This window comes from Zea mays, chromosome 5 (genome assembly GCF_902167145.1).
Source record: "Zea mays cultivar B73 chromosome 5, Zm-B73-REFERENCE-NAM-5.0, whole genome shotgun sequence".
NCBI classification, from domain to species: Eukaryota; Viridiplantae; Streptophyta; class Magnoliopsida; order Poales; family Poaceae; genus Zea; species Zea mays.
In genome coordinates, this window is record NC_050100.1 from 183,488,137 (window position 1) to 183,500,303 (window position 12,167).

General features: G+C 49.9%; 1 non-coding gene and 1 pseudogene across 1 annotated transcript; one reads left to right on the forward strand and one right to left on the reverse strand.

The window, feature by feature from the left end:
• Positions 1 to 7,964, reverse strand: part of LOC103628734 (UDP-glycosyltransferase 73B5-like) — a 48,774-nt pseudogene extending 40,810 nt beyond the window's left edge.
• A 53-nt stretch (positions 7,965 to 8,017) lies between these two features.
• Positions 8,018 to 8,214, forward strand: LOC111589461 (U2 spliceosomal RNA). Its single transcript, XR_004849868.1, has one exon. It is a non-coding gene; the product is annotated as a U2 spliceosomal RNA (small nuclear RNA).
• The last annotated feature ends 3,953 nt before the right edge of the window (positions 8,215 to 12,167 follow it).

A 12,167-nucleotide genomic window follows, 5' to 3' on the forward strand; every position in this document is an offset into this window, starting at 1 on the left:
TGTCAAAAGTTGACTTCTTGTAGGGAGAAGTATTGATTATGAGAAATAGGGGGAGTTTTTGGAATCTTGAATCAATTTTCTTTGGAAAACCTCTCTTGATGTCTCTACAAGTGGATTTGACTTAGAGATAGGATTTTGAGGTTGATTTGCAAAAACAAACCAAGTGGTGGCAAAGGATGATCCATATATGCCAAAATTGAATCAAAATCAATTTGAGTTTTATTTGAAGTGATTTTGCACTTTTTCTAGTTGCTTTATGTTGTGTTGGCATAAATCACCAAAAAGGGGGAGATTGAAAGGGAAATGTGCCCTTGGGCCATTTCTAAGTATTTTGGTGATTGAGTGTCAACACAAGTGCTTAAATGTGAATCAATGCCCATGGATGAACAAAGTGCAAATCTAGAGCAAAGGTATGTTTCTAAGTCTTAGTACATTGGTTTTGTGTACTAATATACCTGTCTAAGTGTTAGAAACAGGAAGAAGAAGAAAAGAAGAGAGTTGGCTGTGTACAGCGAAGAGGCTGTTTCGGTCTGGGACACCGGACTGTCCGGTGGTGCACCGGACAGTGTCCGGTGCGCCAGGTTGCCTCGGCCGAAGAGGCCGCTCTCGGGAATTTGCTAACGGCGTAAGGCTAAAATTCACCGGACTGTCCGGTGTGCACCGGACTGTCCGGTGAGCCAACGGTCGGCCGGGCCAACGGTCGGCCGCGCGATCTGCGCGGGACACGTGGCCGAGCCAACGGTCGGAAGGGGGCACCGGACTGTCCGGTGTGCACCGGACATGTCCGGTGCGCCAACGGCTCCCGCATCTGCAACGGTCGACTGCGCTGTTTAAGGAAGGAAATCGGGCACCGGACAGTGTCCGGTGTGCACCGGACTGTCCGGTGCACCCGACGACAGAAGGCAACATTGGCCTTCTGGATTTGCTCTCAACGGCTCCTAGTTGCCTTGGGGCTATAAAAGGGACCCCTAGGCGCATGGAGGAGGCAACCAAGCATTCCTACAACATTCCTAAGCACCAAGACATCAATTCCACGCATTTGGTTCATTGTGATAGCATCTAGAGCTCTTGTTGAGTTGTGGACTCATTGAGTTGTGTTGCGAGCTCTTGTTGCGACTTGTGTGCGTGCTGTTGCTCTGATTTTGAGTCTTGTGTGCGTTGCTAGTTTCTCCCTTACTCCGTATTTCTTTGTGAATCTTAAGTGTAAGGGCGAGAGGCTCCAAGTTGTGGAGATTCCTCGCAAACGGGATATTGAAAGGCAAAGCAAAACACCGTGGTATTCAAGTTGGTCTTTGGACCGCTTGAGAGGGGTTGATTGCAACCCTCGTCCGTTGGGACGCCACAACGTGGAGTAGGCAAGCGTTGGTCTTGGCCGAACCACGGGATAAACCACTGTGTCATCTCTGTGTTTGATCTCTTGTGGTATTGTGTTTTGCTGAGACTCCTTTCTAGCCACTTGGCAATCATTGTGCTAACACTTAACAAGTTTTTGTGGCTATAAGTTTAAGTTTTTACAGGATCACCTATTCACCCCCCCCCCTCTAGGTGCTCTCAGGGTGCAGCCAGAATAGCACAACAAGTGCGTTAATCGAAGTCTTTTATTCAAAAGACACTCTGCACAAAAGTCGCCTAAGGGTGCAGCCGGAATAGCACAACAAGTGCGTTAATCGAAGTCTTTTATTTAAAAGACACTCCGCGCAAAAGTCGCCTAAGGGTGCAACCGGAATAGCACAACAAGTGTGTTAATCAAAGTCTTTTATTTAAAAAAATACTCCGCGCAAAAGTCGCCTAAGGGTGCAGCCGGAATAGCACACCAAGTACGTTAATCGAAGTCTCATTAAAAAGACACTCCATGCAAAGTCGCCGACGGGCGCAACCGGACCAACACAGGCGTACGAATACGGCCAACAGGCCACATTACCATACAAATTACAATTACATACACACGGCGAGGGCATCACATATTACATTGGCTCAACCTTCGGGATGATACCCATCTCCCTGTAATTGAATAGCATTATCCTCAATTCCTCACCCTCAAAAGCTTCCGAAGATCCCCCTCGCCTATGCTCGCCCCAATCGGCGAGGACAACAATTCTTGTTTACCAACCCGGTCTACTCGGAGACGACCACGCTCCATCCCCATATGACGGTGCCTACCACTTCGCGAAAATTCACCCACACTATGTTTTCCCACGACCCTTCGTCGCCTATACCCAGTACTCGCACTAGGAAGATCCCCTGCACCCTCCACACACGGCGAAGTCTCCGCTGCAGCCACATCCAACGCAACAAAATAATCCAAGCCTTCATCCAAGGACTCCTCCGTCCAAGGAAACGAACTCCCAGATTCACCATCAGACTCAAAACACTCAGACACAGAACCAAACAAACTATCGTCGACAGGCACTACGGTTGAGGCCGCCACAAAATCAGTATTGTCAGCAGCGGTTGCTTGCGTAGGCCCAAACATCGGAACCTGCGCAGCAACCGAGGTTCAGTATCATAGAGACAAAAGTTTACACTTAAAATCCCTAAACCCTATTCCGCCACCTGTGAAGGCCCGGCCACTGCCGCGGGGTCTTCGGCAGCTGGTTCGCCCATTGCCTTCGAGGCGCCTTCACCCGTCAGCGCAGGGGCTGGCGCGGGGTCTTCGCCAACTCCAGTCGGTGCGGGGGTCGCCAAGGGGCCCTTGCTCGCATCGGATGGCAGCGCCAGCTCCACCCCCAATGCCTCGGGCAGCATGCTGTCGGGCAGCGTGCTGTCCAGATCGCCAAGATCCTCAACCTCTTCGTCGTGCGCCATCTACAACAATAGCACATTCCTTCAGCAAAACCACACATACCCAAACATACCCACACATATAACCACACAAGATGAGCCTTTACCTGATCAATCGCCCGGTCGGACCTCTCCCGGACCGTCTCTCGGCCGTGAGGGCCCCACATCCTGTCGAAGAGCGCCCCCGCCGACCGCTTCAGCACCGGGTCCTCGACCTGGAAGATTTCACGTTCGAAGCCTTCGTCTGACTGGTCGAAGACCTCAAAGTGCCCGCACCCCTCGCGGGACAAAGCATTCACGACCCCCTCGTAGGTGACGAGGGAGGCAAAGGACATGAGGCCCGTCACGATTGTCGGGAGCACCCCCAGCTCCTCCTGTAGCCACTCAAGGAAGCGGAGACCCACCTCTTGGCCGGGCGCTTCGAAGGCGGCGGTCCACGCACCCAGCTCCCGGTACGCGTCCACGAGCTACGCATGCGTCCGCTCGACCTCCGCACGCGTCGAGGCCTCAGTTTCGTCCACGCGGTTGCGCAGGCCGCTGAGTCTCGCCTCCAGCTCCTCGGCGCGTTGGCGGGTGAGACTGGCCTCCGCCCGTGCAAGTTTGGCCTCGGCTTGAGCAGCCTGTGCATCGGCAATGGCCTTGTTCGCATCCCTCCTCTCCTATGCCAGCTGACACCGGAGATCCCCCTTCTCGGCCTCCGCAGCAGCCAACCTCTCCGTCAGCCTGCGGCTTTTGTTTTCCGCAGCCGAACAACATCTGTATGCTGCGCCCGAAGACGCTCGATTTCAGTAGCAAACTCCGAAGTCAGAGCATCCGATGCACACATGGTCGGCGAAGGCGGCCGCCTGCCACAAAAAACCCATGAGATTCGCAACCACATAAGAACAATGAACTATTGAAGTCCAACACGACTTACATGCTTCAGCTGCTGCGACGCATGCCTCAGCTGCTAGGACACAGAGCCCGCCACATCTTTAGCGGCGGCGGCCGACGAAATCTCGCCGCTCGCTCAGAAGTTGGACCACGGGTCCTGTGAAGCACCCTTCGCACCAACCGCCACCGTCGGCGAAGTGGCCACCACCGGAGTCGGGACAACAGCCAGCTACCCCGCATCCGACCCTGCACCATGATCTTGTTTAAGACCCAGTCCCCATAAAAAAATAAAAAAACAAAAAAAGAAGAAAAAGAAAAAGAAAGAAAGAAAAACTTATCAACGAGATAATCCCCCACGTAGATGTCCGTGTCAAAATCGGCAACACGCGTCGCCGCCACGTCAGTGCGCGCCGGCGACGGTGGCCTTCGCTCCTTCGCGGGCTCGACCGAGGGCAGCTTGCCCGCACCAGAAGCAGCAGCCCTCGCACCTGACGAAGACTTGCTAGGCCCGGGGGCGGTCGGCTTCGCAGCCGGCGGTGGTTTGCTACTGCCAGGGGCGGCAGACTTCGCGCCTCCCCGCGCCTTCTTCGCCTCGCGGAAAGGGTCCCCGACCCTAGTGATCGCCCGGCGCTTCCGCGCCGCATCTTGACGATCTTTCTCCATCATTGCCGATACAACAACAGCAATATTCCGTCCATAAGGAAAAATCTTCAACTCACGAGCCATACGAGACGTAAATATGTCTTCGCCGGTTGTGTGGGGGATCGGAACGTTCCTTGGACATCGACCCCCGGGTAACCTTCAGCATTCGCGTCGAAGACTCCCGGAGCTCGGGCGAAGACATCCTTCCCCCAAGGGCCGCGCAAGTCCCCATCAACTCCATAGCAAAATGATCAGAGACCCCAAAACCCCCACTGCAGTACCTATTTTCCTCTTCTTAGTGGCTGGGGCAGCCTCCCGCGAAGGGCCTTCCTCAGCCACGGCCACTGGTTTTTTCCCGCGGCGGTCAGCAGCCGCAGCAGCGTCATCTCCAGGATAACAATCGTATGGCAAACGGTTTAATTCGAAGACCCGATTCAAGCGAACATTGGACCCTCGGATATCCCAACTCCGCAGACCCTCTGTCCTCGGCGCATACTGCCCCACAATCCTCACCGCCCCATCCTCCACTTCACGAACGAACACGGTCGGGTCTCGACCGCGCAGATCCAAAGAAAAGGCCGGACTTCGCACCAGCTGCTGGCCCAAAGTAGGCATCTGGCGAGGGCATACTTCGCCCAGCACCCAGCCATGCGCCAGGGGCCACACTCCATAACCAATGAACTCTTCAACCAAATCACGCCCACTGCTCATGCGGGCAGCGCATCGGAGGGCCCCTTCGTCCTCGTCATCCTCCGCCACCTCAAATTGTAGGAACGCCACATAACAATGGGAGCACATCACGGCCGCAGGGAGCCTTGGGAGGTCTTCGACTTTGCTCCCGGAAACATAAAACCAGTAATCCCACCAGTTGCCCCAGTTATTGCGAGCACAGGGAACTAACTCTACGACTTCCACCGAAGTCTTTCTGGTCCTCGGTGTGAATGTGCACGATCCAAACTGTACAATCTTGTTTCCAATCTTTCTTTTTTGCCAATGCAAATAGTAATTCTTGGCGAAGACCTCTACGGAAGGCTGACCGTCGTACGAAGTCGCCGCCCAGACATACTTCGCCAGGGCCAACGTCGGGCGGCGGTGAAGAATGCCTCAAACACGACTAACTCGCCCTTGGGCTCGGGAACCTCTTCCGCCCCCCGAGACACACCCAACGTCGTTCCCAAAATACCCCAACTGCTGCATATCCTGCACGCGAACCAAGGAAATCCTCAAAACGCTGAACTCCACCATATGGCCCAGCTGTAACTCCGCCGCCGCCAAATCGCTCAAGGTATCTTCGGATGACGAATCGGCCGGCGGCCTGTTTGCAGCAGACGAGGAAGAAGACGACATCGCTACGTATCGTCGGCGACGGCGTGCGGTTTGCTTGACGCGGGCCAGATCTCTGATGCAGAAGGAGGGCAGGCGAGCGAGAGAGCGGTTTCAAAAAGATTAGGGTTTTCCGGCGCAAGCAAGGGTGAGAGCCAACCCACGCCGCGCCGCCTCTTTTTATACACATGGCGTGACGCTTCGGGAAACCCGCAGTCCAACAGTGCCACATCCCATCAACGGTCACCTCAAAAACCCCCGCGGGACCACTTCGAGCGAGGGCAGCGTCTCCACCATCTAGCGACGTCTTCGGCACCAGATGACTCAGTCGAACTGGTCCCTCAGAGGGCAAATGTTAGGGCGAAGGTGAAGACTCTACCCTTCGCGCGAAGCCTTCGTCGCGTCGCCACATCAACGAACGCGTGACGGCCGGCGCAGTCGCCCTTCGTCCTCTCCATCGCAAGACGAAGGCCAGACCACGACGAAGTCCGCCGGTCCCGCGTCTCTCATCTCGCCCGGAGGCCCACGTGGAATTCAGCCCACTGTAACGGGCCCCGCGTGGACAGGCAAGTTACGGGCCTCATTTGTAATAGCTTTTCTATAATAACGGTCTGTAACCCTCCTTTATAGGAATATTCTGGGATAATCCGGGTACCCGAGGGCATAACCGTCCTTGTCTTGGGACGCTCGACGCTCAGGTACATATAAATACCCCCGTACAGTGCCCTTGAGAGACCAGATTAACAGAGCTATTGCCTTTCATCATTAAACCTTGCATACACTCTCTCCACTCTCCCGTTGGATCTGCTTGCTCAGGAGAGCAAGTTCCAACACTCGACGCCCTACGACAGCGGCGGGAACGACGGAAACGGGAGCGCGACGAGGCCCACCGACGCGGGCAGACGGTTCCGGGCGAAGGCCACGTTGCCCGGGGTGGTGACCAGGGTCACACGGAGCCTCCCGTGTTGCGCCGAGAGTGTCGTGGCGAAGTGGAGCAACGGGAGCATGTGGCCCTTCGCCATGAAAGGGAAGCTGACGACGTGGTCGCGGCCTGACCTTGACACAGGAACGCCGTTGCTGGGACCGTTCGCGCCATGGTGGGACGCGGGAGAGCCGTAGGCCGTGGCGGAGGCGCCGTTAGCCCTAACTGTGTTGGCTGTGGCGACGGTCAAGGGCACCGTTGGTGGTGGCGGCGGTTGCCATGTTAGGGTTGCAAGCTTGCGTAGTAGCTGCAGGTATTCTGTTAGTATATCTCTCCTATTTGTAAGGCATCTTCAACCGACTCCCATTCCTTCTCCTGAAGACCGGTTTTCAAATCCGGGGTTTAAAATCGCGTCCAACAGAATACAGATCCTATATGGTGGGATAGTGGCATAGGATGCACGGTTCAGGTAGCAGCCATAGGACGGATGATCCAGATTAACAGAAGGCAGAACAAAGAGCGGTAGACTAACCCTTACAGTCTTAGTATAGAAGTATAGATATATACAACCAATATGTCCTGCATTGCTCATCAGTCATACTAACAACCGGGAGTAGCGTCTGGAACCAGCTATATGACAGTAAGGTAAGCAAAAACTGACACAGTACAACTTAACTTGATACAGCATATACAAAAGAGCTTTCACTCGATACGATCATAGCTCATCCAACAGCTCCTTTCCAAACCTGTTATCTGCGTTATGAATTATAAAACTTCGCAAAATGTCAACAATAACTCCAAATGAAGTCATAAAGCGCGCACAGGTAGTCAGCCATCTCTAACTGCCTCTTGCTACAGTTTAAACTTCTAGCTCCAAGACTAACTAAATCTACATAGCAAAAACAATCGGAGCCACCAAATGCATCACATAGAATAGGATCCATTCAAAGACAACAAGAATCTCTAGCACCACATGCGAAAACTTAAAAAAATGAGATATCGAGGACTCACAGGCAACAGGAACAGCAGCATCAGGATTCAGGAGAGTGACACCGGTAGTCCTCCGCGGCCGTGTGGGAGAGCCCATCGGAGCAGCCAGACCGTCGGCCGGCGGCGTGCTGCGGCGACGAGGGGAACAAACAGGCGGTCGGCGAATCGATGCGCTTCGGCGGCGTCCGTGACTTTAGAAGTGAGGCTAGCAGCTTAGCCATCCCCGTACGCCGTAGCCTTATTCAAACTCCACTCTGCGTTAGAGACGGACGGCCTCAATAGCCTGGCTGCCCACGTTTCATATGCTACGGGAAGCGCAACAGAAAAAACAAGGCCCGGTTTTGCCTCTCTCAGGTTTACCAGACCCCGTCTGCAGCAGCCGCGTTCGGTGGGAAATTGGCAAAACGTTAGAACCATATCGGCTGTCGAGAGCAGAAGGCGGAGGGTGGGATCTATAAAATGAGGCGCACGGGATTAGTGCAATTTATACCTTTCTCGGCCTTTTGGCTAAGACCAAGTGTAGTATCTGTTCTTATCAGTTTAATATCTGATATGTGAGCTATATGCTTACTTCGATATTAAATTTATTTTTTATGGCGAAGAGTTTGATATAGTGGCTTGCCACTGCTGCCCTTAAGCGTCGCTCTGCCGTTGCACTTCTGGCGTAGCCCGGCGCACCCAAACCAAATCAATGTTAAGTTTTCACCCCGACCAAATCAATATCAAGTTTTTAACTCCAGCTGTGGGCCTTTGGTGGTTTGGAGTTGAACTGTCTGGTTGAACAACTCAAGCCCATGTCTGGTATTGGCCTTCTTAAGAAAGCAGTGCGATGTACTCGCACGTCTTGTATTTTTTTTTTTTTTTTTTTTTGCTTTATATGCTATGAGGCATGATGGAGAATCAATAGAGGACTGGAGTACAGCAACTCCGCTCACTATATAGAAATAAAACAAAATCATTTCCAGCAGATACCGCCGCGCGCCCATACGGGATCAACTCCGCTCACTGCTGTGCTCAGTGATCCACCGTTGCGTTGACGAATGCGGTTAAGGTTTGCGTGCGTGAGGTAATCTGCATTTCAAGGGGAGTGGATTTTGTTAAGTAACCCTAGTTAGGGTTATGTGGGCAAATACCTGCTTTGCCCCTGATGGGTCTCACACCTCTATATAAGGAACCTGTACACCCCCTCATAATACAGAGAAGAGAAAGAGGCCAGAGGCCCAACCCTACATCGTGTCTATTGTGTTTCCTCTGTCGTGCTAATGGGAAGGGAGACGGGTACTCTACAGCTTCTTGCGCCTCTACTGCTGACGGGAGGGAAGGGAGCGGATCTGGTGATCCGTGGTGACGTAGTTCTCAACACGTTATCAGCACGCTCTACCTCGACGTTGCTGCTGGATCAGATCTGCATCAACTCTCCGTCAATCCGGCAGGTCTCCGGCCTAGCCGAACTGTCCTACGCGACAGGCTTCGATTCTCCCTCTACGCAATTGAACGGTATGTTTACTGTTCTTTATCTGCTGCTGTGCACGGGCTACGATTTGTGTGCGACGAACTTGCCATCGCTACGGTAGTGGCTCATCCGCATGCTCCGGTATATCTTTCTACGATTTGTGATCTGTATATCGGAAGAAAAAAAGGACAGCACCTACCACAGCCGCCGTCACTGCTGGCCTGTAGCTTGCCTATGGCCTCGTCGGCCAACCACGAACCGTTGCATTTCGTTGACCATGCAAAGCCACTTTGACCGCGTGCGTTGCAGCAGTTGGGCATTCCCTGAAGGACATGCAGTACCTGGTTACTCGCCGTCATGAGCGCGGAGAGAGAGGTAGTTGAGTCAAAGCGAAAAAGATGCATGCATGCACTTGCATGGCCGCAGTCATGGCAGTGGTTGCAGACGAAAAGAAAAAAGTGACGGGTAGCACCGTAGCAGGATCTGTTGCATGCGTGCATGCACTCAGTACCCATGCAGTCGTCCCAACTAGTTGGGGGCAACGATTAGAATATTGTGTGAAATTTGCATGTGTTAGTTAAAGATCCTAACAAAGTGGCTTGGAACATGGAAATCACGTAGGAGCACATAATTTTTTCATTTAAATTTCTATTGGGTTAAGAAAATTTGGTATAATTTTAATTTACAACATGCTCCATGTTATTTATTCTATTTATTTCCTGTTGTAAATAACAAGTAGAATAAAGCATGTTTTATGTTACAATTTCTACTTTAATTAATTATTTCCCGTAGTAAATAATTAGTACATGTTTGAATATGGAAAATGTTTTTTTACACCTGATGTGTTATGCTCATATAATAATTTTGGTGTTTTTTCTGCTTTTATTTCTCGTATAAGATATTTAGCAGAAAATTTTTCTAGAAGATATCTAGCAGAAAAGTCTATATTGTGCATACTTATATCGCTCTAAATATTTATATTATGTTGAGCTTTTGGACTCACGTTGAGCGATTAAATTGTATAGTGGGTACTCGGACATGTCGATCAGGCTCCATTATGAATCGACTGAGTTATGACATCGGCTATGCATTGGCTGCGCCCTAGCAACACGACGCAGTAATTGTGTCGTACGAACTTGGTTCCATCATGTGATTGCTATGTAGCACTCTCGTTTATTCGGACAACTCCCGTTGAGTCGAACTGCATCACTGTGTCGTGTATTTTTCGTATGCCCTGTAGGTACTATCTGTCTGCCGTGATCATTAAGCCACAATTGTGCCTGTCGCGCACGTTGCGTGGACTTATCGTGTACCCCGACTATTGAGCCATAATTGTGCCTGTTGCGCTTATTACGAAGGCTTGTTGTGTTGTCGTAGCCCTGATGGCCGCACACGCGTTGACACCAGACGCTGAAGCTTGTACTCGCGTGGATTGTGGTGGGTTGTTCAAGACCCTAAAGTCATATTATGCGCAACCTTCGTAAACAATTTTGTTTGGCTCTATATTTTATTTGACTGTGTTGTGTGGCATTATATATTTATATATCGCCAAGTGGCCATAACAACTATATCAAGCTCAATAGTGCTTGGAAATCTGGGAAATTAAATTGAAATACAATGAAACACAGATAAGTTAATTCTTTGCTCTCTCCTCATGCATAAAGTTTTACCCGAAGTAACCCGAAGATATATAATATAATGCATGAAAGCCTTTTTGGCATAGAAGACATCACAAATTGGGATTCTATTAGTAAGCAAAAGGCCTTACCAAATAATTTAAGATTATAAATCTCAGCTATATATTGCTCAACCAGATGTTAGCACATTGCTCTCTTTGTCGCTAAATGACATGAAGCAAACTATGAGATAAAAGGACATGTAATCGCCAGCAACACGAAGTTGCGAGTATACCGAGAGGTTATTCTGAGAAAATTTTCACTATGTTGGTGTGAAAACCATAGTGTGTTCCCGTCGAACCACTTTACTCGTTCTATCAAGAACCTCTATGCTTGTGTCGCATACATCTCTCGGAATTGTTAATACTTATAGTCAATTGACTCGGGATAGTCCTTTGACAAATTTGGTATACACTGTAAAATAAATGGTAAAGGTCGGTCCTGAATGGACACATACCTGGGGTTTATGTAGCCGAACTACACTGAATTCCACTCTTTGGCATGCTTACCATTATCTACCTCCGATCTACCAGAAGTGAGAAGAGTAGACAAATAACTATGAAATCCCACATCACCACAAAGCTTGTAGCTAAATTAGACATTAACATATTCTTGGTCCTCGGAGCCAGAAGAGCCATATGTCTTGACCACTAGACTACTAGTGATGATAATTTGTGATAGAAATATGAAGATCTTGTAGAGACCTGTTGTATCCTCTCTACTCCTGATGATTTCTTCATACAAGAGCAGTACTATCTGTTGTTGAAGATGGATCCTGGCGGACACCAGTCCTATTTTCATTCTTGCCAAGCAGTTATCATCATTTGCTTCATCAAAAGCTAGTTATATGGTGATTTTCCCAGATAAAATGAATTCTTGGCCTTGTATGTTCTATTCCAAAGCTTCTCTTTTTGCTGAACAATGAAGAGATCGAAATAATGCTATATAGAACAATTTGGTATATAATATGAGGAGAAATGTTTGCCCTGCTGGCAACACCACAAATAATTAACTATTGTTATAAGTTCTCTCTCAAAATTATTATACCTAGAAATGTTGCATAAATCGATACCCAATTTCAGAACGGTATGAGTAATTGGGTAAACCATTGGCAATAATAAAATAAGCTGGACTATACATCTCTGCATATAAAAATCTTTGCTTGACAGCATTGGCCTGATGCCGTGCACTTTACTACCAATATAAACACACATTTCCTATGTGCCTCAAAGCACAATGCAACCAGTGAATGTCCTTGTGAGAGCTAAACTTTGATGGTCATTTTACTTGTTGACCTGAAGTCAACTAATGGCTCCAAACGACGAATGGTATGCATTAGCCCCTGAAGGACCCTTATGGATAAAATAGTGTTGTGCATGTTAGTCTAAATCTTAATGATTGACTGTGTATTTGGTAATAAAAACAATAAGTTTGCAGAATTGTAACCACGAAGCAACTTGTTGTTGCGTGTCTCACTGGATGTTGAGACTAACCCTTCATGTTGAAG